This window comes from Diceros bicornis, chromosome X (genome assembly GCF_020826845.1).
Source record: "Diceros bicornis minor isolate mBicDic1 chromosome X, mDicBic1.mat.cur, whole genome shotgun sequence".
Lineage (NCBI taxonomy): Eukaryota > Metazoa > Chordata > Mammalia > Perissodactyla > Rhinocerotidae > Diceros > Diceros bicornis.
In genome coordinates this window covers 122,942,564-122,969,163 of record NC_080781.1, presented here as the reverse complement: position 1 = coordinate 122,969,163, position 26,600 = coordinate 122,942,564, and the positions used below count along the sequence as shown (strand labels likewise).

At 46.3% G+C, this 26,600-nt stretch overlaps 1 long non-coding RNA gene across 1 annotated transcript; it reads right to left on the bottom strand.

The window, feature by feature from the left end:
* Positions 1–17,791: 17,791 nt before the first annotated feature.
* Positions 17,792–19,178, bottom strand: LOC131400608 (uncharacterized). The gene is made up of 3 exons (XR_009217380.1): positions 19,067–19,178; positions 18,593–18,729; positions 17,792–17,993 (listed from the first exon to the last, which is right to left on the bottom strand). It is a non-coding gene; the product is annotated as an uncharacterized LOC131400608 (long non-coding RNA).
* Between the last annotated feature and the right edge of the window lie 7,422 nt (positions 19,179–26,600).

The window sequence follows — 26,600 nt, the reverse complement described above, 5'->3', positions numbered from 1 at the left end:
CTGCCACTCCCGAAAAATCGCACGGAAACGACCAAGATGTAACAAAGACCCGGCCACAACATCCCCCCAACGACAACATCCCCCAAACGACAACATCCCCCCAATGACACCCTACAATCAAAGGCCACATCAGCTCCCTGGCGGCCAACGGCCACGGCCCGTCCTGGACCCACAACCCCCGGCCCACCGCCCCAGCCCTTTCCTCATTTCTAAGCTGTCCACACCGCAGGTCATCGAGACCACGAACAGGAGCTCCGAGACCCACATTGCCACAACCACATGATCTGAACGTTTCCTCACGTTGTCACAGAAAGCTCAACCCTGAGCCCGATCGCGGCGAAGGGGCCTTCTCTGCCCTCGATGCAGATTCCAGGGGACACTTCTGTCCAAGTGCATCAGCACACACCATCTCCCCGATTCCCTCAAGAGCACACTGCGGACAGCCGACCAGGAAATAAAGTAAACTTACACTTGGGAGATGGCAGGAAAGGGAGCCGCCATGTTCCCTCGTCACAGAGGATAACCGTCCACGGAAGCCGCACTGCACAATCCAGCTTTTAAAGAGCCTCGTCAACCGTTATGGCTGCCCCGACGTCGTTTCTATGCTCCCGCCTTCAGACATCGCCATTGGTGGGCCTGCAAAGATTGACGGGAAGACTGTCCACTCTCTCCAGGTCTAAGCGTGCCCACTCGGCTCATACCCCAGAACCTGCTGATGGACTGGAATCTTGGCTCATATTGTTAGCTTTTTCTACATCTGTTTCCATCTCTCAATGCCTAGCTCTACTTCTAAGGTTTGGATCCTATCTTTTGCTTTGTTTCCTGTCATCTCAGACTTTGGAAATCTTGATAACTCCGTTTATTTAATCCTAGCTCAACTGCATCCGCCTCCAGGAAGCCCTCTAGGCTTTCATCGTCCCATCCCTAGAGGTAGATATGAGTTCTTCTTTGCTATTAGATATGGACATGAAGAAACATCAGAGTAGGGATGCAGTGGAAGCACGTGAGCTCTGGGATCAGATAGTAGTGGCTGGGCACAGTGTGAAGGACCAAAAGTTTGCACTTGGAATTTTGACAAGTCAGTTAAGGTTGCAGACATTTTGGGAAGACCAAGGAAAACCAACAACACAGTCACTCACGGCAGTCTTCCAGGATTGGTCCCAGTGACTACTTGAAACAACTTCCAACACCCTTGTCAGGATTTTTGTATCATTTCCTACCTTTCTGTCTGTGGAACTCTCGCCCACACGTCAAGGCCCAGGAATAAGTCACTACCTCTCTGACTGCTTCCCTGATGTCATGTTCCCACCCTCAACCCCCAGAAGAGTTATTTCTTCTGCAGTTATAAGATGAAAGATAAAGGGACTTCATAACTCTGCTGCAAAGGTCACGCACGAAGCTTCCTGATTATTCAAGGTGAGGCTGGAAGCCCATTGCCTTTCAGGAGGCCATCTGCTGAGAGATTCTTGCAGCTGCTCTCAATCTGTGAGCTGTAGAAACAGGGAGGTTCAGCTCCTCTAGGACTGACTACCTTGAATGCTCACCTCACCTACACTCTGCCACGGGAGGTAGACCATGAGCCACGGGTCATGTTAGGTGGACTGCACGCTCGCAGTGGACAGTGCTCCTGGGAAGGACACTCTAATGCCGGCACTATCCTGACACAGGAACTATCACTTTGGTTGCCGTGGTGAGGCTTCACGTGTAGACGTTGTTATGCAATAGTTTCTGATGTTGTCCTAACCACTGTGAGGGTTAATTTTATGTGTCAACTTGACTGGCCACAGCGGGCCCAGATTAGACATTATTTCTGCTTGTGTCTGTGGGGGTGTTTCTGGATGAGACTGGCATTTGCATTGGTGGATGCAGTAAGGAAGATTGCCCTCCTCCATGAGGGTGGGCATTATCCAATCCATTGAGGCCTAAATAGAACAAAAGGTGCAAGAAGGAAGACTTGTCACCTTTTTTCCTGCCTCACTGGATGAGGGGGAACATCTTGTCTCATCTTCTCCTGCGCTTGGCCTGGGATTGACCCCTTCAGCTTCCCTGTCTCTCAGGCCTGTGGACTTGGACTAAATTATACCACCAGCTTTCCTGGGTTTCCAGCTTACAGACAGAAGACTGTGGAACTTCTGAGTCTTCATAAATGCGTGAACCAAATTCCTTATGACAAATCTCATCACATATATATCAGAGAGATATATATATATCATATCTCATATTGGTTCCGCCTCTCTGGAGAACTCTAATATACCTGGGATATCGTAGTCAGCTCCAGCTGTTGAAAACGGCTTCCTAGTGCTCAAAGAAAACTACGAAGAAACACCAAAATCAACAAACATTAAAATTAGTTCCAAGCTGTGGGGGAGGAAACTAAGACACTGCAAGCAGATAGCAGATAGTCAGGAGTGCTAAGAACACAGCCGTTGGCCCTGATGGGTGTCTTATCCACCAGAGTCTGGCTGCTCATTTGCAAGCCCAGAGAAAGCTTCTGGTGAGCTCTTCCAGAGCTGGGCTTGAGGAGTCAGGGGTGAGACTTTGAGAAAGATCCAGAGGGCAGGAGAGCTGTTGCAGGCTTTGTCAGCAATCAGTGAGGCCATGCATCTGTGACCTTTATCCACATGGGGAGGGAAGAGACGGAAGACGGGGGCTGCTGATGTGACTCCTGTCTCCAGCACCTGCCACTTCTCTCAACACCTGGACTATGGTTTGTCCCTGTGACTGGTCCTCTAGATGGATACCTGCTGGGCTCTTTCAATGCCTGGCATGGGACGGCCAATACCACACAGGTCCTGTTTCTCAGATCACCTGTGTCCTCTTGATCTTTATATCACCAATAATTCCTGTCCCATTCACCCTTTACCCCGGACAAACACCCTGGGCTTCTGCCTGTCTGGGAGGAACCAGGAGTCACTACTCACCTACTAGGCGTTATGGCTAGTGGTTCTGTATATGGGCTGGACCTTTGCTGCTGGGATTCCTGTACCAGCTCTTCCTCCTCTCAGCTGGGTCACGTTCGATGATTGTTGTGCCTCTATTTCTTCATTTGTTACGTGAGTGTGCCAGTAAGAACCCTCTCACGGGGCTGTTGTCATAATCATTGAGTTAATGCAAAGCCCTTTCTTGGTGACTGGTGCACACCATGCTCTCACCTACTACACTCGTTATTTTAACATCATCGTCCTTCATGTTTCACATCATATCTCCCCCCTTTCCTGCAGCCTTCCCACACCAATGCAGCCCGTATAAATCTGCATTTTCTAATACCATTCAAAGCACATAATCTGCATCTTACACCACACTGTCTAATTCTCCAATTGCTTCTTCACTATTTTATCACTTTCATCTATGTAATTTCTCCATGCTAATTAACAGATCAACCTGTCCTAATTTTTCATATATATATATGTCTCAATTCTCCTCTCTAAATATATCACCAGTTTCCATATCTAATAATATAATATAGCTCAGTATAGAGCATGGTATATATGGGGACTCAATAAATATACGTATAGTTACTACCTATATATGAAATAGTGCCTTTCATTGGCAGGTCTCCAGAAATATTCCCGCTTGAGGAATTCACAAACTCTCTTGCCCATGGACTGGTTTTGCTGGAAGGCACAATGTGGGGGGTGTTCTGATAGAGAAATTGGCAATGAGCTCTTGGAGATTTGGTTGACTCCCTCAGGCCAGTGTGTGAGGAAAGGATGCACCAGGCTGAAGTGTGTATTGCAGGAGAGTTGATGGGGTACACAGGAGAGAGAGGAGGCTGTTTAAAGGACTAGAGAGGTGCAGGTGCACAGGAGCAGGAGTGGGAAACAACATGGTCTGCTCAGGGAAGAATGCATAGTGTGGTCTGATTGGAGAAGAGATTTAAGGATGGAAGATGAGGAGGAAAGGCAGCCCAGAGCAAACAACCCTGGGTTGGATGTGGTAGACTCTATCAAGAATTGAAGGCCTTGAGTAACAAGATTCAACTTGCTTTTCAACTCTATCATTTGAGTATCAGTGTGCAGAATGGATCAGAACAGAATCACTAGAGAAGGGAGGCCATGTATGCATGAGAAAGCTGTTAGAGTCCAGGCGGGTGGGAATGAATGCTGGCGCTCCTAAAGGTGCAGTGAAGATGAAACGAAAACTTGGGTGACCATGGCATGGAGTGAGTTTGCAGTGGGCGCCATGTGAAGAAAGGTAGGTCAAGGGGTCAGGGGCTCCTGCTAGCTTGATGGCGCTGCTGCCTGGGTGGATGGTGGTCCCACCAAGTGAGAAAGTGACACAAGGACAGAACAGTTTGGGGAAAAAAATGGAAGATAATGAGTTCACATTACAACAATTTTGAGATCTCAAGGAGATTGGAAATAAAGATGAACAGTAGTTGAGTGGAAATACAGTCTGGAATCAAGGGAGGAAGAAAGACCCAGGGCTGGGAATCCTTGCAGAAGGTTCCATTTGGGAGACCCTGCAGTGGATGAGACCTCCTGAGGACAGAGAGTGGGCTGAGAAGAGAGTCCACGCACAACCCCAGGAAGGCTTAGATCTCAATAGTCTGCTCACCAACTGACAGCAAGAAAGGAGACACAGAGAAGGAGTCAGGGGTGCAGAAGCTAACATGCAGCAGGTCATGGCTAGATTCTTTGAGTTTCTGCAATGCCAGGATTGTTACAGCATCCTGGTGCCAGTGCTTTCATCGCTCAGGCTCTCACACCTGTCCCCCGCAAAACTAAAGGTGTCTCTGAGGCTCATTTACCTGTTTGCTGAGAGATGCATGTTCTGCCGTATTGGTCAGAAAAAGAAAAGGCCCCAGTGTATCAACAGTCAAAAGACCTGATTAATCAATTCATCACTTGGAGATATTTACAAGTGTTATATGCTCTTGTTGGATTGTTCCCTTGATCATTATGTAATGCCCTTCTTTGTCTCTTTTTACAGTTTTTGTTTTAAAGTCTATTTTGTCTGGTATGAGTATTGCTACCCCAGCTTTCTTTTCATTGCCATTTGCGGGGAATATCTTTTTCCATCCCTGCACTTTCAGTTTGTGAGTGTCTTTAGGTCTGAAGTGGGTCTCTTCTTTGCAGCATATATATGGGTCTTGTTTTTTTATTCAATCAGCCACCCTATGCCTCTTAATTGGAGCATTTAGTCCATTGACGTTTAAAGTAGCTATTGGTAAGTATGTACTTGCTGCCATTTTTTAACTTTAGGGAGCACCAATTTGTTTCAGGCTTTGGAAGGTGTGGCAAACCCCCTATGTGGGTCTTTGAGAAGCACAAGTCTTCTGCAGCTGACAAGCCCCACTGCCCACAGGTGCACATGCACAATGAACACAGTTCTGCCCCGTGTGCGTGCCCTGACCTCCCGAAGTGGACCCAGGCTCTCCAAGGCAGGAGTCCCACACACTCCACCACCACCCCGCACTCTCCATCCACTCCTTGCACACGCCCTGCCCCACAGAGGTGGACCCACTCACCAGGCTGCAGAAATCCAGGCAGCCCACTTAGCAGGCCCAGAAGCTCCCCAAGGGCTTGTTGTTGGGTTGGGCCAGTCCCTAGGGTGAGCTGCCTCCCCTTGCTGAGATGGATTAAATCAGTGCTCTAGTGGGTGGGGCAGACCCTGGGCTAGCAGGCCCCAGGGATAACTCCAATGGCATCTGCCAGTGTCTTTGTCAGCACGCCCACACCAGGCAACAACAATGGCTGCCGCCAATGTCCCCGTCCCGGGAGAGGTCTCACCTCTCATCGAGACGCACTCAAAGCCTATCAGGTGAGTCTTTTTTCACCAAAGCACTGTACACCTTTCTTTCTGGTGATTTTGGGTTGATTTCTGAAATGGGTGAATTTCTGCATGGGCCCTTTAAGAGCCAGTTTTAATTTCTTTGTGAACCAGCTTTTTTGGGGGTACTCCCCAATGTTTTAGTAGCAAGCAAAGTCAGATATTATGCCGCTGGTCTCGATTGTGCTGGGTCCAAAAAGTGCCTACAGCAGGAGCGCTCCCTGGCTGAGGGCCCCGCTCCTCCAGGGAGGGCTGCGTACCTTTGGGCAGCTCCCGGGTGGCTGTGAAGTGCTGCGGCTTGTGAAGGTGGCTTTTTTTCTCTCCAGAAGGGAATTTCTGCTTCTTCCACCTCAATTAGGATTGTCGTTTGTTTCAAGAGTTCCTCTTATCCTGTTTTCAGTTCTCTCTCAGGAGTAATTTTTCCACTAGTACTTGTAAATTGGCTGTGTCCGTGGGAGGAGGTGAGTTCAGAGTCTGCCTACACTGCCATCTTGACTTCTCTCCCTCCCAGAGGTCATTTATATGAGAGCACAGAGGGTTCAGACATTACTGGCTCTGTGTTCACACTTGGGCGGGACATTTCCCTGTGGGGACCTCACTTTCCTCCCCTGTAAAAGGAGGCTGTTGTCCTACATCGGAAGCTCCCCACTCAGCTCCACAAAGCATGGATGCCTTTAGTCATTCATCATTAGCGTTGCTCATCAGAATTATCTATCATCTTTGAAAATATACACATGCTCAGGATTTACTCCTAGATATTCCTGTTTAGGAAGTGTGGACGAGAGTCAGTGCCTGGACACATACATAAAAGAGAGACAAAACACATTGCACAGGTGCTTCCAAAGCACTCCCCAGGGAAGGAACCTGCGATGTAGATGTTAGTAGGTGCTCCTCACTCTAGGGCTCTGGAAGCCTTCAATGGTCTTTTTCTGTAAGTTTTTTTATTGAGGTAACATTGGTTTAGAACATTGTGTAAATTTCAGGATTGCATTATTATATGTCAATTTGTGTATGGACTGTATTGTGTTCACCACCAAATGTCTAGTTTCCATTCATCACCATAAACATTTGCCTCTTTACCCCTTTTGCCCTCCCCCCACTGTCTATCGCTCTGGTAACCACCAATCTCTTCTCTTTATCTATGTGTTTGTTTATCTTCCAGATGTGAGTGAAATCACACAGTATTTGTCTTTCTCTGTCTGCCTTACTTCGCTTAGCATAATGTCCTCAAGGTCGATCTATATTGTTGCAAATGGCAAGATTTTGTCTTTGTTCTGGCTGAGTAATATTCCATTGTATATATACCACATCTTCTTTATTCATTCATCTGTTGATGGGCAGTTGGGTAGCTTCCAAGTCTTTGCTATTGTGAATAATTCTGTGATGAACACGCAGGTGCATATATCTTTTTTTGTTGTTGTTGAGAAAGATTATCCCTGAGCTAACATCTGTTGCCAATCTTCCTCTTTTTGCTGAGGAAGATTGGCCCAGAGCTAACATCTGTGCCCATCTTCGTCTATTTTATATGAGGGACGCCACCACGGCATGGCTTGATGAGCACTACATAGGTCCGTGCCTAAGATCTGAACCTGGGAACCCTGGGCCGCAGAAGCAGAGTGCACAAACAACCACTTTGCCACCAGGCTGGTGCCTGCATATATCTTTTTGAATTAGTGTTTTCATGTTCTTTGGATAAATACACAGTAGTGGAAGAGCTGGATTATATGGTAGTTCTATTCTTAATCATTTGAGGAGTCTCCATGCTGTTTTCCTTAGTGACTGTACCAGTTCACATTCCCACCAGCAGTGTATGAGGGTTCCCTTTTCTCCACATCCTCTCCAACACTTGTTATTTCTTGTCTCATTAATAATAACCATTCTGACGGGTGTGAGGTAATATCTCATGGTAGTTTTGATTTTCATTTCCCTAGTAATTTGTGATGTTGAACATCTTTTCATGTGCCTGTGGGCCATCTGAATATCTTCTTTGGAAAAAGATCTGTTCATATCCCCTGCCCATTTTTGATCAGTTGTTCATATTTTGTTGTTCAGTTGCATGAGTTCTTCATATATTTTAAAAATTAACTCCTTGTCAGATATAAGATTTGCAAATATTTCCTTCCAGTTGGTGGGTTGTCTTTTCATTTTGTTCATGGATTCCTTTGCCGTGCAGAAGCTTTTTAGTTTGATGTCATAACATTTGTTTAATAATTCATTTGTTTCCATTGCCTGAGGAGACATGGCATTCTAATCTATATCCTGGATCTCCAAGAGGTGTTAATGTTATGCAGCATTCTGAAGGTGTTTGACCCTAGAACCAACACCTATAATAGTCCAGGCACACCAGTGTATCTGAGATCCCGGTTAAAAAAAACCCTCGATTAGGTGTCTTCGTCAGCTCAGGCTGCCAAAACAAAATACCAATGACAGGGTAGCTTAAACAACAGAAATTTATTTCTCACAGTTTTGGAGGCTGCAAAGTCAAAGATCAATGTGCCAGCCAATTCAGTTCCTGGTGAGAGCTCTCTTCCTAGCTTGCAGATGACTGCCTTCTAGCTATGTCCTCACATGGCCTTTCCTGGATGTGTGCCGGCAGGCAGAGGGATCTATTACTTCCTCTCTCTCTTACTCTCCCTATAAGGCCACCAATGCTATCAGATGAGGACTCCACTCTCATGGCCTCATTTAACCCCAATTGTCTCCAAAACGTCCTATCTCCAGATACAATACCGTTCAGGTTAGGTCTTCCATATATGAATTTGGGGTGGGAGCTGACACAAATCAGGCTATAGCACTAGGAGATGTGCAGGGCCACTCTGAGTCCTCATCCTAAGATTCCTAGTGAACTCTGTTCTTTTGATGAATCACTTCTTAGGATACTAAGGAGTTTCCCATCGGAAAACAGGACAGATGACCTCACAGAGGTGTATTTTCAAAGTGTCCCTAGCTCCTCCAAAGAAAGATATTGCCAAAGAACAAAAGGTGACGATGATGGCCAATCGTATGTGGGGTTCATCCTTTGTACTAACATTGGAAACAAAACAGGAACCCATATTCTGAGCCTGCTCAGAGGGCTAGTCCATACCACATTCTCACTTCTAACCCAGAGGGGGGCCAAGCCATGGCTTATTTATCATCACAAAGCAAAGATTCATTGATCCCAGACGGTGGTCTAAATCCCTAATCCGGCATCTGAACTTTGCACAACATTCGAGCTGTGGGCTATATGTTGATTTTCTCTTCCACTCTTCTGGTGGCACACACGGGATTCCTTTTATTTACTGTAAACTTAAAAGGCAAATTCACCAGTTATTTTACCCAAAAACCCAGTTTATTCAGGAAAAGTCAAAAGAATCACAATTCGGGATGCGCATGCTATGGCAAACTATAGGCCAAACTGGAAAACAAAGGAGGGGGGCTTGCTGCTATAGAGAAAAAGGGAAAGGTAGGGAGGTGCTGCTCTAAAAGAAAGTCCATTGGGAGAAAGGAACAGGTCAGGGTGGCGACGGCTTCTCATTGTCTCAGCTGTGGCCAGGTGGGGAGAGAAATCTTCCTTTAATAGTAAAGTATTTGTACTTCCTCTTGGAGATGCAAGCCTAGGTCTCTTCCTGGTTGGAGTAATTGATGATGTATGATAGGGCTTGAGACCTCCCCCTACAGGCATTCCCAACTCCAATTTAGTTCAGGTTTCTCTTATGTATTTCATAAATTCATCTTAGGGTATTAAGAGGGAAGGCCGAGCTGAAATTCCACCCCCTTGCAAAGCCACAGATGGTTCCTTTACACCCAGTTTTTGATTCCGTGTTCACTCCAGTGCATTAGAAGGGATTCATACACCACGGGTAAGCTCATATCCCACATAGAAACTCTGTCTCTCTATATTACTTCATGTCCTTTGATGAGCCCATGTTCTGCTTATGAGACTCTGCCCTACTTATTGGCTCTTATTTCCATATAGAGACTGTGGTAGATTGATGGCAGAGAAGGCCACAGAAATTCCTCCTCTCCCTGGATGTGCAGTTTTCTGCATCGGGACCTCTCCACTCCTTCCATCAAGAGGTGGAGTCTGTTTCTCCATCCCCTGGATCTGGGCTGGCCTGGGACTTACTTTGACCTGCAGAATGTGGTGGAGGGGATATTGGATGATGTCTGAGCCTAGTCAAGGGGGCTTTGAAGCTTTCAATCTTGTCTGTCAGCTCCATATCAAGAAGCATCAGAGCCTAAATCTCCTGGGAGCTTAGAAATATATACACTCTTGAGTCACACTGCAACCAGAGCTACGAATCATGAGGGGAGGCCAGGCACATAGACCCCCACCCCCCTCCAAAGCTGCCCTGGAGAATACTGACTTGCTATCTGCCTTAAAGGACCAATGGCTCCTGGGCCTGTGATCTCCATGGCCTTGCCTTGCTGGCAGCTTGGCAGTGACTAGAGTTTTCCAGGAGGACTGAGAAATTCCGAACCACATCTTCATATTAAGAGACCACAAGCCATCTTCAGGGCAGCAAACTGTAGAGATGCGTCTGTGCTCACTCCAACACACATGTTCCAGCCAGCTTACTGCCATTTCCTGAATTCTTGCTTCTTGCCAAAGCTGTCTTGTATGTTCACTCTCACCAGAACTCTGCTGTGTAAAAGGATGCATGAGTAGCCAGAGCTGAGGGAAAGAAAAGACTACACATGGTTGTCAGCCCTGGCTGTGCTCTCACATCCAATGAGTGGTAGCCCTGCCCTCACATCCCAGCAGAGTCAGCCCTGTCCTCACATCCCACCAGAGGCGGCCATGCCCTCAAATCCCAGCAGAGGCAGCCCCGCCCTCACATCCCACTAGAGGCAGCCCTGCCCATCTTTGCCCACAGGGTCTCTTCAGCTCTGTCTTATGGGCTCATCAACGGTGTCATATCCCACTGTAGCTTCATGGTCTATCACCAATAGCTACATACACAGATCTTCTAGATGCTACTCTGTCATTCCCATGGTACAAAGAAGGCATGTCCCCAGTGAAAGGGAGTGTGGAACAATCAATTCACTTGACGCATTAACTGGGTGGGATTGTGGTTGTGTTATCTTCCTAACACAATTTCTTTCCTTGCCTCTACTATGAAGTTGCACTGCTGCTGGGAGTGCAAATTGGTCCAACCAAATGGGGAATCTGTTGGGCAGTATCTACCAAAGCTAACAGACACATCCGTTGTGACACAGCAATGGTAACTCAAGTTCTTTACCCCACAGAAATGTGTACAGAGGTTCAACAAAACATATGTACAATAACTGACTGTGTAGAGCAGGGAAGAAGTAGAGGGACTAGTTAGGAGGCTATTAGAATAATCCAGGAAGGTGGCACAGGTGGTTTGGAAAAGGGTAGCAACAGTGGAGATGCAACGATGTGGTCAGATTCTGGTTGTACGTTGAAGGTAGAGCTGAGGTTTCGCTGATGGAGTTAATGTGAGGCACGAAAGAAACATAAGTGCTGAGGAGGTGACCAAGGTGTTTGGCTTGAACAGTAGGAAGGAAAGAATTGCCATTTAGCAAGATGGGGAAGACACGGAAAGAGCAGATTTGGGAAGAAAAAAAAAACACAATCAAAGGCTTAATAAATAAATCCTTCACGAATACTAAATAATTCTATTTATTTTAAATAGTAAGCCTATAAAATCAGTGCGACCGTTTCCCTTAAATGTTCCAATATATAAAAAATATATATAAATTAGTAAGAGTTCTACTTAAGAATCCAACTCTGAAGTCATTATTCAACAACATATTTTGAAGTGAATCAACAGGCACCCCATCGTCTATGGGCCGAGCTCTTATGGGAATCCATGGGGCTGACCTGCAGCGTTGTCTCATAAAAACACATGATTCATGAAAGAAACTCAAGTGAGTGTCCTTGCCCTAAGAAAACGGTGCATTATGTGCATGTATGTAATTATGACGTTAGAGAAAGTAATGTCATGATCAGAGTGGTAACTCGATTTTGTGGTGTTGGTAATAGACTAAAAGCAAATGCCTTTGGTAAATATAAGCCCTCTTATATTAATCATTTCAACATCTATGGAGAAGACTGTATGATTATCCTCCTTGGTCTCTTAACATAGAAAATGAAGAGATTTCTTCACATTCAAGCTTCCTTAATTCCCTGGCCATAGTCATCATTCTTTGAATATGCTGCTCTGAAATATGTTGCCTAATATTTGGGGCAACATCTGCAGCCTGAGTGCCCAAAATCTCTGGCTGAGATGTGCATGAATAAGGAGGATAAGGTGTTCACAGAACGTCACTCAAGAGGCGTCCGCAGACCAATGGTTCACTGAGGAACTCTGAAGGGCAGAGGAGTGTTGGACCGGGAGGGTGTGCACCAGCCAGATCCCTCAGATGGAGACCACTTGGACCCTCCCCTCTTCACCCACAGCAGGCCCCGTGCTAACCATGTCTACAGAGCCTGGTGGCCTGGGGGCCTCCCCTGGTCCCCAGCCTTCAACCCTGTCTCCCCCACTGTGAAAAGCCTCAACCCCGCCCCTCCGATTCTAGGCCCGACTACACTTATACCAGCCCCCGCGTCTTGCTAGTCTTCTCCATGGGGTACATATTACTCCTGCACACTTGCGACCACTAGCTTTCTGGGTGGAGACTGCGCAGGCGCCGCGTAATGCCTACGGCCCCGCCGCCTTGGCCATGGGCCAGCCTCCAAGTACATGAACTTCTGGTGATGGCTGGGAATGTCATATTCAGAGTGCCAATGATAACTTGTGCTCTTTGATAAAGAGTAAAAGCAAATGACTCTGGTAAAGTCGTACCCAGTGACCTGAACTACGATCAAATGGGGAAACCGTCACAGCTTAATGTGAGACACATTCTGTAACACAAGAGAGGATAAGAAAAGACATAGAGATAAAGGTCCAGCTGCAAGTGGAGAAAAAGAGAAGTGATTTGAACTCTGCATACTGATAAACTCCCTCAGGCAAGAAATGAGACACTGCAGCTCGGGCCCCTCTAGACTGGATGGCAAGAACAGTTGCTGAAACCAGCAGCCCAAGACCTGTTTGAAATCCCAGGAAGAGAGCCCCACCCAAACACCCAACCACTTCTGGACTGATCTTCTCTAGATCCAAGCTGGTTCCTCTACTCCTACCTTACCCTCGTCGGTATCAGGAGATCCCCCCAACCTCACTCCACAATCCCCAAATCTGTGTTTATGGCCTCCATGGAGTGGCTAAAAGGATCACTTCTCATAGGGAGGGATAAGATTACACACTACCTGTAGGGGAATACTTCCTTAAACAAAGGGGCGAGCTTAACAAAGGGGCAAACTTCCTTCTGGGCCTGGAGAGCCCCTTCCCCTGCCACCAAGCCCCCGTCCTTCATGCATCAGACTCTGTAGCTCAGAGCTCTGCCCTGGCTCAGGAGATGATGCTCATGGCACAGCCACAGCTCCCTTGATCTTGCTGGTGTTCACTGTGAATAAAAGAATCGACAAGTGGCATCTTCCGAAATAGGTAAATTTTATTGGAAGAACACAAGTGTTCTATAAAAGGCAAGAAACTTAAGCAGCAAACACATTTTAAAGACACAGAAATGAGGATAGCTCAGGAACACTCAACAGCATGTCTTTTAAATTCTATGCTCTGCAGTGAAAGGAAATTAGGAGCCTTTGCCGGCATCACTCATTCTTGGGATCTAGTCCCAAACTCTAAATGTAACAAAAGGATGATTGGCTCAACAAGATTAAGCTAAAAAGTATCAAACCTAGTAGCCATGCCCAGGGACTCAGTCACAGAGTAAACAGAAGGTGAGGGAAGGTCTCAGAGAAAAGGTGCCTCCCGGAGAGACCAATCAGCCTGAGACTACGGCCTTCCACCCTGTAGAACACAGATACAGGACATACACATTTTGAGATGTCCCCATGTGTAAAATATTTAAAAGATTTCTTGAGTAAGCACAAAAGCAAATACCATAAACAATGAAAACAACCCAAAGTCCAAGGCAATCCCAAAGTCACAGCACCCCAAAGTCAATTTCTGGTCCTGGGACAAACAGCTGATGTCACAGGGCCACTCCTTGAGTCAAAGTTCTGCAGGTGAAGTTCATGGCTTCTGTAGAACTGTTGTGAGTCTATGAAAATCAACATCCTCTGGAATAACGGTTAACCTTATACACGGCCAATGCAAATTCTACATGTACATGGAGAAATCAAGGCAAAGCAAGAATACAGACTCAGTAAACGGCATCACCCATTTCCCTGTGTAGACACATTCTTCCCTTCAGTTCTAAAATCTAAAAACATTTGAGGGGGCACTCATCTGTAATCAAGGGAGGGTCTGTATTATTATTATGTTTAAACCACTGTATTGAGGTATGAAAGTATGATTGACATACAGAAAGCCGTACATATAAACATATACAACTTAATGAATTTGGAGAAAAGTATACATCCGTGGACCGTCACCATGATCTATGAGATAAACATATCCATCCCCTCCAAAGTTTCATTCCACTCTCATTAATTAGTATTCTTATTATGTGTGATAAGAACACAACATAAAATTTACCCTTTTATCAAATTTTTCAGTACACAACCCATCTCTTCTGGGCTCTGGAGAAGAAGCACAGGTGCTTGGGTCCTGGTTTAAGGGTATTTCACACACTGTAGCTCAGCACCCTGAGCTACAGGGTGCTGTAGCTGACTGCACCACCTTAGACTCCAAGTTGATCCGAGAGTTGAATCAACCTGAGGCCTTTTAGCATTCTGGAAGGCCACTGTGTCTGTCTGATCGGGGAGACTGAGGAAGTCAGTGAGTCTCTTTAGGAGTCACTGGACAGAGCCTCCCGCTGTTCTTTTCTGAAGTGGATAAGAAGCAGTACAGGAGGTCTGCATGTGAAGGGGCAAGGGAAGCTCAGAAGGCCAACCCAAAATTCAACTGTGAGCTGGCCTGGCTGGCAACCCTCAGGAATCCATATACTGTGCTCCTGGGGTCAGCATGATGGACTGAGAGGGCAAACCCGAATCCAGAGGGATAGAGAAGAGACCATTCACATGGCGCAGGAGTGCCCACATTTTGCACAGTACTTCCACCCTTTTTGAGATGCCTGCACCCTAATAACCATAACACAGGATCTGAGTCCTCTCCTGCCAACATGTGTTCTAACAGGGCCTGTGTATCACAAGACACAGAGATCAAACTTCTGGCCCCAGCTGCAGACAAAACCACAGTTCACTCGGAAAATGGAAAATGATACCCTGTCCCCACAATGAATGTCTCAACTTGACAAGAGAGCCATATCTTCTCACATCATATCCATCAGTGTCCACCGTTACCTTCTGTCCCCCAGCTATGCTGCGAGAAGGCAGAAAGGGGACAGGAGACACATCCCTGCACCCACAATGCCCATCACAACTTTCACACCAAAGTCCCTTGTCCTCTCCACTGTCAATTTTTCCTTCTAATCTCAGAGTGTCCTCATATCGCTGCTGGGCCCCTGATGTGCCAGCCCCAGACTTCACCAATCGAGAGAAATCAAAAGCCTGAAATAGAAAACCCATAGCGCCCCTCCTCTCCTCAAATTGCAGCTCCCCATCCTCTCTCCCATCAATAGCTGAAGTACCACACACGATGCACACACCCCTCACTGTTGTGTCTACAGCACCGTCTTACCTGAGAGTGCAAACAAGGTCCCCCTGAGGCACTGTCATTGCCCCTGTGAGAAGACCAAAATGGCAGAGGGGTCAGACCACCAAGCAACAATGTCTTCTAGCAGATAAACGGGGGAAGGGACAGACAGAGCCTGTGGGTAAATGGCCTCTTCAGCAAGGAGGAATAGGAGGGCTAAATCCTCCAGCCTGGAGAGCTCACCTGGGACGTTCCTGAACATCCAGGCTTACCTGCACGTGCCCATAACGATCCAAATGTCCCCAGCTTCATGTATCATTCATTGACAGGACCCAGTGACTTTTCTCTTCCCACCCATGGGCAGAGTATGCTCAGCAGAAGAGTGCAGACAGCTAATACGGAAACGCTTGGATAAAACTCCAACCAAATTCCCATACAAAGAATCGGGATCCCTAATGATTCCTAATATGCCATTGCTCTGCATGGTGGGCAACATTCTGTTCAGAACCTTCACGTCAGAGCACAGAAACTGACAACAGGCCATGGCCTGTTTCTTCCAAGAGACCTCAAATTTCCACACCCCAAATGCATTCCTCAGCAGCTAAGTGCAAAATCCTCAAGGAAGCTGGAGAAACAAGGAGCAGCCCCCATCATAAAAATTTCACCTTGGCCAGAGGGCCACATATTCTCATGTCCCACTCAACAGTGTGCACTGTTATCTTCTGTCCTCCAGCTAGGCTGATCCCAGGTAGTGCCAGGGATGGGGAAGTGGGCAGGAGACGCTCTTGAACACACAAAGGCCAGTACGCCTTTCACACTGATGGCCCTGATCCTCCTGTCTGCTTTGCCTCAGGCTCTGAGAGCAGCTCTACAGAGGGCCACTCGTTCCAGCCCTCTCCCCACCTCTAGGCTTGAAGCATCTGAAGGACAGAGTTTGTCCTTCCATATTTCCTGATCAGAGAAACCCTGTCCCCTTTTTGAGCCTCCAACCTCTCTAAATCGTCTCAAGAAAGCCAACAATCTCCAAGTGGCTGGAGAACCAGTCACAAAATCTTGTTAGTTAAACATGTGTTCTCCCATGTAAAGTGGTGCGGCCACTGTAGAAAACAGTATGGAAGCTCCTCAAAAATTAAAAATAGAACTACCATATGATCCAACAATCCCACTTCTGTGCGTATATCCAATGGAAATGAAATCACTATCTCAAAGCGATATCCACACCCCAGTGTTGATTGCAGCACTATGCACAAGAGCCAAGTCATGGAAACAACCTAAGTGTCCATCAACAGATGAATGGATAAAGAAAATGTGGTACATACACACAACGGAATATGATTCAGCCAGAGGAAAGTCTGCATATAAGAGGGAACCAGTATAAGAAGGAATACCCTCCATTTCAAGGGCCTTGCCTTAAAGGGTCCAGTATAATCCCTTCTCTTTCCATCACCCACATAAATAAGAGGAATGAAAGAATACATAAGGCAAACAGGACTTTGACGTGGAATACTTCACACCAGAATCTACAGCACATTAATATTCCCACCAGTGAGCACATATTCATGAGTACATGCCTCGTGAGGCTCAGTGACATGGCTGGCCTAGGAATGGACTCCTGGGAGAGAAACAGATCCAATCTTACATTCTGAGCAGGGTCTCCTTCTCTTTCCTGAGAGTCTTGATTTTGAGAATGCCACCAAGTAGAGTCACTCTTTTGGAATCCTCAACCCTGTGACTTATTTTTAAACACCAATAGTCAGTGGATTTACCCATTAAACCCTTCATTTTGGTCTTCCCCACCCCTCCTCCATGAAGTGAGCTAAGATGACTTTGATGGGGAGTGGGAACAACAAGTGTGTGTGGAAGAGGAAGAAGGCATCACAGTTATTGCCGTTTCACACGTGTTTTTGAATAGCAATTAAGCCAGTCATGGTCACCATCATGTCACTTGGAGAAGGAACATGGGCTTGAGTATGGGCTTTTCTAAGGATCTCACATACCAGGAATTCACTGGGTAGACAAGCAAATTGATCCCCACCTTCCTAGGCTCTAAAATGAAGTAAGCAATTACAAGGACAAAGGAATGTCTTTGTGATATCAACACGCTGTATAGAGGGTACAGACTGTAGTTTCTAATCACAAAGAAGTGTGGATTGTTTTGACCTTTGGTGAGTGAATATCGGGTTCTGTGATGCCACCTTGTGGATAAAACCAGTGCTAATAAAGCAATAGAGGAAGCAGAGGTAGCTATGGATTAAAGGTTACAGGTGTCTTTGAATGCACCTTAGATAGGCCATATTTACATTTAGCACTCCCCCCAACTGTCAAAAGTCTTTACTTGATCTTCAACGAATTAACCACCACCCAGAAAAGAAGTGACTTTATATAGGCAAGGAAGAGGTGAGACCTCTGTGGCACTGCCGGTTAACAAGTACCGTCCAGCCCGAACTCGGTGCTGAGCCACATCAGCTTCGATGTGAGGCGTCCGGCTCGCCAGAAAAGCACGCGGCTCACAGAAGGCAAAGTCTGAATGGCCGGCTTCCTCCTGGCATCATAGGAGAATTAAAGAGGTTGGTTTCTAGAGAGATGCCCAGTAACCTCTGAGGACATTTGCTGGCCCTGTGAAAGGAAATAGACATTTAGTTGTCAATTGTGGCAAGGTCTAAAGACCTGAAGTGGGAGTGGGGGCTGACAGGGTGAGGAGCTAAATCAAGCCAAAAGATTCTGCTCCAACAGATGGATTCGGGGAGTGGTGAGCTACTTCCTTCAGCACCTGCCGTGTGCTGAGCACTTTACAAGGATTATCACTCTTGATTCTCACAACACCCCTGATTGCAAGGCTTGACTCCCATGTTGCAAATGTGGAAACTGAAGCTCAAAGATGAGAGTAGGAAAGAGACCAAGGTCTTTTGCACTCAGATAACAATAACGTATTGTCAATGAAACACAGTGTCTGACCACTACAACATCTCCAAGGCAACAAAATGGCCAACAACGTGCAGAAAGCTATATATTGAAAGAAGTATTGACCTATTTATTACTTGAATTGTTAGCCTTTGCCTGCAGGACCACTGCCACATAAATGCCCACCCACCCATAGCAGGTCTGGACTGGCAGACTACCAGTCTCTGGCACCCACTCGGTGTACGGGTCTCATCATTTCCCCCCGTCCTAGTTAGAGCTGCCTTTAAATTACATGCAAATCCACATTCTCGTACCTGAAAGAAAAAGCACATGAGCAATCTCCCACAATCTCTGGATTCCCGAAGGCTGTTTTTGACAATAGTACCCAGTCCATCCTGCTTCTGCCTGGTCTTGCAAGGGTTTTCCAACAGGATAAAAAGACAGCCAAAACCTTGATGTGAAAATGTCGAAATCAGGTTTTTTTTGAAATGTGACATTCTAATAAGGTCAAAGTGTCTGTAACAGTGGCACCCACAGTGAGTAGAGGAACACAAACGGGGACTGGAAGAAGATGCCCCTGACTAGTGAAGAAATTGACTGTAGACACGGTCTCTGCAATGGGGTTACTAACCAGTGCCCAGGGAGTGCCCCTGACATTGCTGGAAGTTCCTGTCTTAGAGACTCAGGGAAGGGAGTTCCACACCATCTGAAGTGGGGGTACAGCTGACAGGAGAGGAGGGCTACCCTCCCCCAACTCGGTCGCCTCACAAGCATGAGATGGCACTCACTTGTCTGGCTGGTCTTGACTATTGGTTCCCATTCCACTCTCTCCTCATTACAGGCCCACAGGCTGACAAACTGGACTTTTCCACCACAGGTCCTGAAGGAGATGGTGACTGTACAAACCTGCAGGGAGAGTTGACTGTGAGTGGAGAGCCCAGCACTTGTACAGGAAAATGAGGTTACTTGGAAACTCATATGAGATGAGTTGCAGAGACAAACTTCCTCTTTCCCTTATTCAGAGGAATTTCTGGAAATGGTTGATATGGCCAGAGTACCCAATCATGCAGCCTGTGTGAGGTAGGCCAAAAGAATGAAAGATACTGTAAGACTGGCACTGCATGAATCAACCACAAGATAAGACTGCTGCTTTAGAGGCCTCATTGCCCCTTCAAAATGACTCATGGTTCATCCTGCTTTACTCAAACATTGAGGGGGATATTAAATATTACGTTGAGAGGTACTGTCAGTTATTTGCTAGAAGGGGAGTCTCAGAACTGCATTTCTTCTCTTCAGTAATAAGGCAATTGACTCATACCTAAAAGCATAGGTAACAAATCTTTGGAATGGGTTATTGTTCTCACTTTGTTACCAAGTACTGACACTTACATGCCATGCAAGATTATGTGTAATGGATCATTCACATGGGTTTTGTGTTCTTCTTAATAGACCATGAGATGCATATTATACAACTGTGTTGTTGTTATATTAGTCTCAGTAATTGGTAACAGAGTAAGTTCAAAAATTGCTAAAACTAAGCATGAGCTAATTGAATTCAGAACAATTTCATGAAAAATTTCATATATTACATAATGTTACTACCACCTGACATTGAACATAGGTCTTTGAGGAGAAAACAACGGAAAACACTGGACATTGGGTCATATATAGACTGGGGAATTTGCTCTTAGTTTGCAATATGCCCTAGAATACTATGGGCAATGGGCATGGAATAAAACTACCTTCATCCCACACTTAGATGTTGTTTCAGGTGTGGGGCTCCACCTCAAAAGTCAGGACTAGTGAGGTTAGTTAGTGTCCCAATTCCTGAAATTGGTATTGGCAGGAATCTGCCAGTACCAATGACACAGAGAAAGTAAAACCCAAATACCAGCAAAGAATATTTTACATTTCTAAATGTAATCGAGGTGGATTTAGAGAACATCAATGTTCCACCAATATTAAAGTCATTAAATCATTTCTACATTAGATAATATACATAATTCACTCAATATGATGAATCAACCAGAAAAAGACTCATAAGCAAACTCAACCAAGACCATTGTCCACAGGAAGTTACTGTTGTACTTAACACCAGTATCAGGTTATTCTCAGTGATTAGGGTCCTCAGGGTTTTGAGCAAAACAACAGTTTTCCTTTCATTTCATTCTCCCCTTGAATACTCATTAGGTGTCACACGATGGAGGAATGAGAATACACAGGCAGGCACTGTCTGTTTCTTAAGCCAATGTGCTAGCACCCGAGGCACTAAGGCACACTCAGCACTCGCGTCCAGAGAGGTGGGGACAACACCCTTTGCGATGTGGGTGGGGGAGGAGCATGCCCAGCCTGGCCCAGGACTTCAAACTAGGAGGAAAGGAGTGGTCTTGGGCCAACTGGTCAGGATGTAAACTGTCATATCCTCCTTGTTTGTAATGAAACTACACAAATCACTCATTCTCTGGGAGAACACCTGGGAAGGAGGACTTAGGCCAACACTTAAAGAAATAACGACATATTCAATGCACAATTATGGCTCTAAAATACTATTCAAAAGTATGCACGATGACCTGCGAGGGACATTCCCGCCTGGAGAGCAGAGAGCATTCATTCTGGGGGCGAATTTCCTTATACGTAAATTCAAAATGCCCCACGATTGTCAGAGGAAATGCATGAAAAGGCTCACGACAGAGCTTAATTGAATAAGGTGATACTCAACACACAATTATTGCAAGAAATGAAATCCCGGAGGAACCCAAATGGCTCGCAGCAGCGGCCAGTGACCCGCACTTCCGGGAATTCACTGTCGTAAAACAACAACGTCAGGCAGATGCTCAATGTGTGAATTTTTTACATTGAAAGCAAACTTTTCTTCATTCTTATTAGATCTAAGCAATAAGAAACATAAAAACGAAAATTTCAAAAATTTAAGGATAAGAAAAAGTTCTAATGGTAAATAAACTGAAAGGTTCGGCTACCGGACCTCTTGAAGCCGGTAACTGTCGTAAAGCAAGAAGCACAAAGACGATCAGAACAATCTTCTCCTCATTTGGAAATTGAAGACAACTTGAAAAATTTTAACACAAAGCTTATGAAAAGGATCAGGACGTACATTTAATAGAATAAAATGATACCAAATGCCATTGTTCTGTAAAACACCTTCCCAGCCGTGTTACCGCCAGACCTCCACATACGGTGAAGAGCAGTCACTGTCGTAAAACCTCAGGGACTCAGCCAACTGAAGGTTCTGCCTTGTAAATTGAGAGGACCTCAAAACGTCTATTTTTAAGAAAAATTATGAATAGGGAACAAGACCAGAATAGAACAGTATAAATTATGTCAAACACGCAGTTATATTATAAACTTAGGCGCTCAATCAGACGCTAAATTCCTCCTCTCTAAATTGAAATTTACCCCAAACCATTTAAAGGAAGTTTATGAGGAGCAACAGGACCTCGTAATTAAATGCATGAGGATGAACATGTAAAACTCAATGTCCAACAGAGTCGAGTCTTGGCTGACAAGAGCGCTAAGGGGCCTTCACAGAGCTTGTAAAACTTTTAGGGCCCAGCCGGGCAATTCAGTCCCGAAAGTGCACACGGAAAAGACTCTCATTTGAAGAATGTTTAGGAAACACAGCTAATATCAAGATTAAACAAATTCAAAGTACTGCAATATCATGAACAACAACAAAAAGAGCCCCCCACGCCATTATACTGTAAAATAAAACAGGAAATAGGATCCTGGGGATGGGATTCCCTTCAGGGACTTAAGGCAACAAGGTCTTGCCAACCAGACCGCTATTTTTCTCCTTCCAAAGGTGGAAATGACACACCACTTTTTATGGAAACGCATGAAAGGCGTCTGAAGCACTCCCGATGGAATGCAATGACATTAGATACACGCACATTTTATGACATGAAAATGCCACACAGCCTTCACCCGGGACTGAAGGCGGATCCCAGTGGTCAGGGAACAAGCCCGAGCCGACCAGGCCGGCTGCTGACTCATCGTCACCTCGAAGTTACCAGGATTTTGCTCTTTTTAAGGCAACACTTGAAGAAGCCCGTTCCGAAATGTGCCCAACAAATGGTATTAAAGACACACTCACGTTGTGCAGTGAACACAACACTCGCTCAAAGGCAGCTGTCGGCCCTCAGCTGTCACACTCGCACACACTCCCTCAGCCCCTCGCTTTCCTCTTTCAAGGTCGAAAAGAGCCGAAATCCTGCCACTCCCGAAAAATCGCACGGAAACGACCAAGATGTAACAAAGACCCGGCCACAACATCCCCCCAACGACAACATCCCCCAAACGACAACATCCCCCCAACGACATCCTACAATCAAAGGCCACATCAGCTCCCTGGCGGCCAACGGCCACGGCCCGTCCTGGACCCACACCCCCCGGCCCACCGCCCCAGCCCTTTCCTCATTTCTAAGCTGTCCACACCGCAGGTCATCGAGACCACGAACAGGAGCTCCGAGACCCACATTGCCACAACCACATGATCTGAACGTTTCCTCACGTTGTCACAGAAAGCTCAACCCTGAGCCCGATCGCGGCGAAGGGGCCTTCTCTGCCCTCGATGCAGACTCCAGGGGACACTTCTGTCACTGTCAAAGTGCATGAGCACACACCATCTCCCCGATTCCCTCAAGAGCATACTGCGGACAGCCGACCAAGAAATAAAGTAAACTTACTTGGGAAATGGCAGGAAAGGGAGCCGCCATGTTCCCTCGTCACCGAGGATAACCGTCCACGGAAGCCGCACTGCACAATCCAGCTTTTAAAGAGCCTCGTCAACCGTTATGGCTGCCTCGACGTCGTTTCTATGGTCCCGCCTTCCGACATTGCCATTGGTGGGCCTGCAATGATTGACGGGAAGACTGTCCACTCTCTCAGGGTCTAAGAGTGCTCACTCTGCTCATACCCCAAGACCCCGCTAATTGACTGGAATCTTTTCTCATATTGTTACCTCTTTCTACGTCTGTTTCCATCTCTCAATGCCGAGCTCTACTTCTAAGGCTTGGAATGTATCTTTTACTTTGTTTCCTGTCATCTCAGACTTTGGAAATCTTGATCACTCAGTTCATTTAATCCTAGCTCAACTGCATTCGCCTCCAGGAAGCCCTCCGTTCTTTCATCCTCCCATCCCTAGAGGTAGATATGAGTTCTTCTTTGCTATTAGATATGGACATGAAGAAACATCAGAGTAGGGATGCAGTGGAATCACGTGAGCTCTGGGATCAGATAGTATTTGCTGGGCACGGCATGAAAGACCAAAACTTTGCACTTGGAATTTGGGCAATTCAGTTAAGGTTGCAGACATTTGGGGAAGACCAAGGAAAACCAACAACACAGTCACTCATGGCAGCCTTCCAGGATTGGTCCCAGCGATTAATTCAAACAACCTTGAACACCCTTGTCATGATTTTCAGATCATTTCCTACCTTTCTGTCTGTGGAACTCTCGCCCATTCGTCAAGGCCCAGGCATAAGTCACTACCTCTCTGACTGCTTCCCTGATGTCATGTTCCCACCCTCAACCCCCAGAAGAGTTATTTCTTCTGCAGCTATAAGATGAAAGATAAGGGGACTTCCTATCTCTGCTGCAAAGGTCACGCACGAAGCTTCCTGATTATTCAAGGTGAGGCTGGAAGCCCATTGCCTTTCAGGAGGCCATCTGCTGAGAGATTCTTGCAGCTGCTCTCAATCTGTGAGCTGTACAAACAGGGAGGTTCAGCTCCTCTAGGACTGACTACCTTGAATGTTCACCTCACCTACACTCTGTCATGGTAGGTAGACCACAAGCCACGGGTCATGTTAGGTGGACTGAACGCTCGCAGTCGACAGTGCCCCTGGGAAGGACACTCTAATGCCGGCACTATCCTGACACAGGAACTATCACTTTGGTTGCTGTGGTGGGGCTTCACATGTGAACGTTGTTATGCAATAGTTTCTGATGTTGTCCTAACCACTGTGAGGGTTAATTTTATGTGTCAACTTGACTGGCCACAGCGGGCCCAGATTAAACATTATTTCTGCTTGTGTCTGTGGGGGTGTTTCTGGATGAGACTGGCATTTGAATTGGTGGACGCAGTAAGGAAGATTGCCGTCCTCCATGAGGGTGGGCGTTATCCAATCCATTGAGGCCTGAATAGAACAAAAGGTGCAAGAAGGAAGACTTGTCACATGTTTCCTGCCTCACTGGATGAGGGGGAACATCTTGTCTCATCTTCTCCTGCCCTTGGCCTGGGATTGACCCCTCAGCTTCCCTGTCTCTCAGGCCTGTGGACTTGGACTAAATTATACCACCAGCTTTCCTTGGTTTCTAGCTTAGAGACGGAAGACTGCGGAACTTCTGAGCCTCCATAAATGCGTGAACCAAATTCCTTATGACAAATCTCATCTCATATATATCAGATATATATATATATCATATCTCATGTTGGTTCTGCCTCTCTGGAGAACTCTAATATACCTGGAATATCACAGTCAGCTGCAGACACGGCTTCCTAGTGCTCAAACAGAACTACCAAGAAACACCAAAATCAAAAAACATTAAAATTAGTTCCAAACTGTGGGGGAGGAAACTAAGACACTACAAGCAGGCAGCAGATAGTTGAGAGTGCTAAGAACACAGCCGTTGGCCCTGATGGGTGTCTTATCCACCAGAGTCTGGTTGCACATTTGCAAGCCCCGAGAAAGCTTCTGGTGAGCTCTTCCAGAGCTGGGCTTGTGGGGTCAGGGGTCAGACTTTGAGAAAGATCCAGAGGGCAGGAGAGCTGTTGCAGGCTTTGTCAGCAATCAGTGAGGCCATGCATCTGTGACCTTTATTCACATGGGGAGGGAAGAGAGGGAAGACGGGGGCTGCTGATGTGACTCCTGTCTCCAGCACCTGCTACCTCTTTCAACACCTGGACTAAGGCTTGTCCCTCAGACTGGTCCTCTAGATGGATACCTGCTGGGCTCTTTTAATGCCTGGCATGGGACGGCCCATACCACACAGGTCCTGTTTCTCAGATCACCTATGTCCTCTTGATCTTTATGTCACCAATTTTTCTGTCCCATTCACACTTTATCCCGGGCCAACACCCTGGGCTTCTGCTTGTCTGGGAGGAACCAGGAGTCATTACTCACCTACTAGGCGTTATTGCTAGTGGTTCTGTATATGGGCTGGACCTTTGCCGCTGGGATTCATGTACCAGCTCCTCCTCCTGTCAGCTGGGTCACGTTAGATGATTGTTGTGCCTCTATTTCTTCGTTTGTTAAGTGAGAGTGCCAGTAAGAACCCTCTCACGGGGCTGTTGTCATAATCATTGAGTTAATGCAAAGCCCTTTCTTGGTGACTGGTGCACACCATGCTCTCACCTACTACACTCGTTATTTTAACATCATCGTCCTTCATGTTTCACATCATATCTCCCCCCTTTCTTGCAGCCTTCCCACACCAATGCAGCCCGTATAAATCTGCATTTTCTAATACCATTCAAAGCACATAATCTGCATCTTACACCACACTGTCTAATTCTCCAGTTGCTTCTTCACAACTTTATCACTTTCATCTATGCAATTTCTCCATGCTAATTAACAGATCAACCTGTCCTAATTTTTCAAACATATATATGTCTCTATTCTCCTCTCTAAATCTATCACCAGTTTCCATATCTAATAATATAATATAGCTCACTATAGAGCATGGTATATATGGGGATTCAATAAATATACGTATAGGTACTACCTATATATGAAATAGTGCTTTTCATTGGCAGGTCTCCAGGAATATTCCCGCTTGAGGAATTCACAAACTCTCTTGCCCACAGACTGGTTTTGCCAGAAGGCACAATGTGGGGGGTGTTCTGATAGAGAAATTGGCAAAGGGCTCTTGGAGATTTGCTTGACCCCCTCAGGCAAGTGTGTGAGGAAAGGATGCACCAGGCTGAACTGTGTGTTGCACGAGAGTTGATGGGGTACACAGGAGAGAGGGGAGGCTGTGTAAAGGACTGGAGAGGAGCAGGTGCACAGGAGCAGGAGTAGGAAACAACATGGTCTGCTCAGGGAAGAATGCATAGTGTGGTCTGATGGGACAAGTGAGTTAAGGATGGAAGACGAGGGGAAAGGCAGCCCAGAGCAAACAACCCTGGGTTGGATGTGGTAGACTCCATCAAGAATTGAAGGCCTTGGGTAACAAGGTTCAATTTGCTTTTCAACTCTATCATTTGGGTATCAGTGTGTAGAATGGATCAGAACAGGATCACTAGAGAAGGGAGGCCATGTACGCATGAGAAGGCTGTTAGAGTCCAGGCGGGTTGGAATGAAT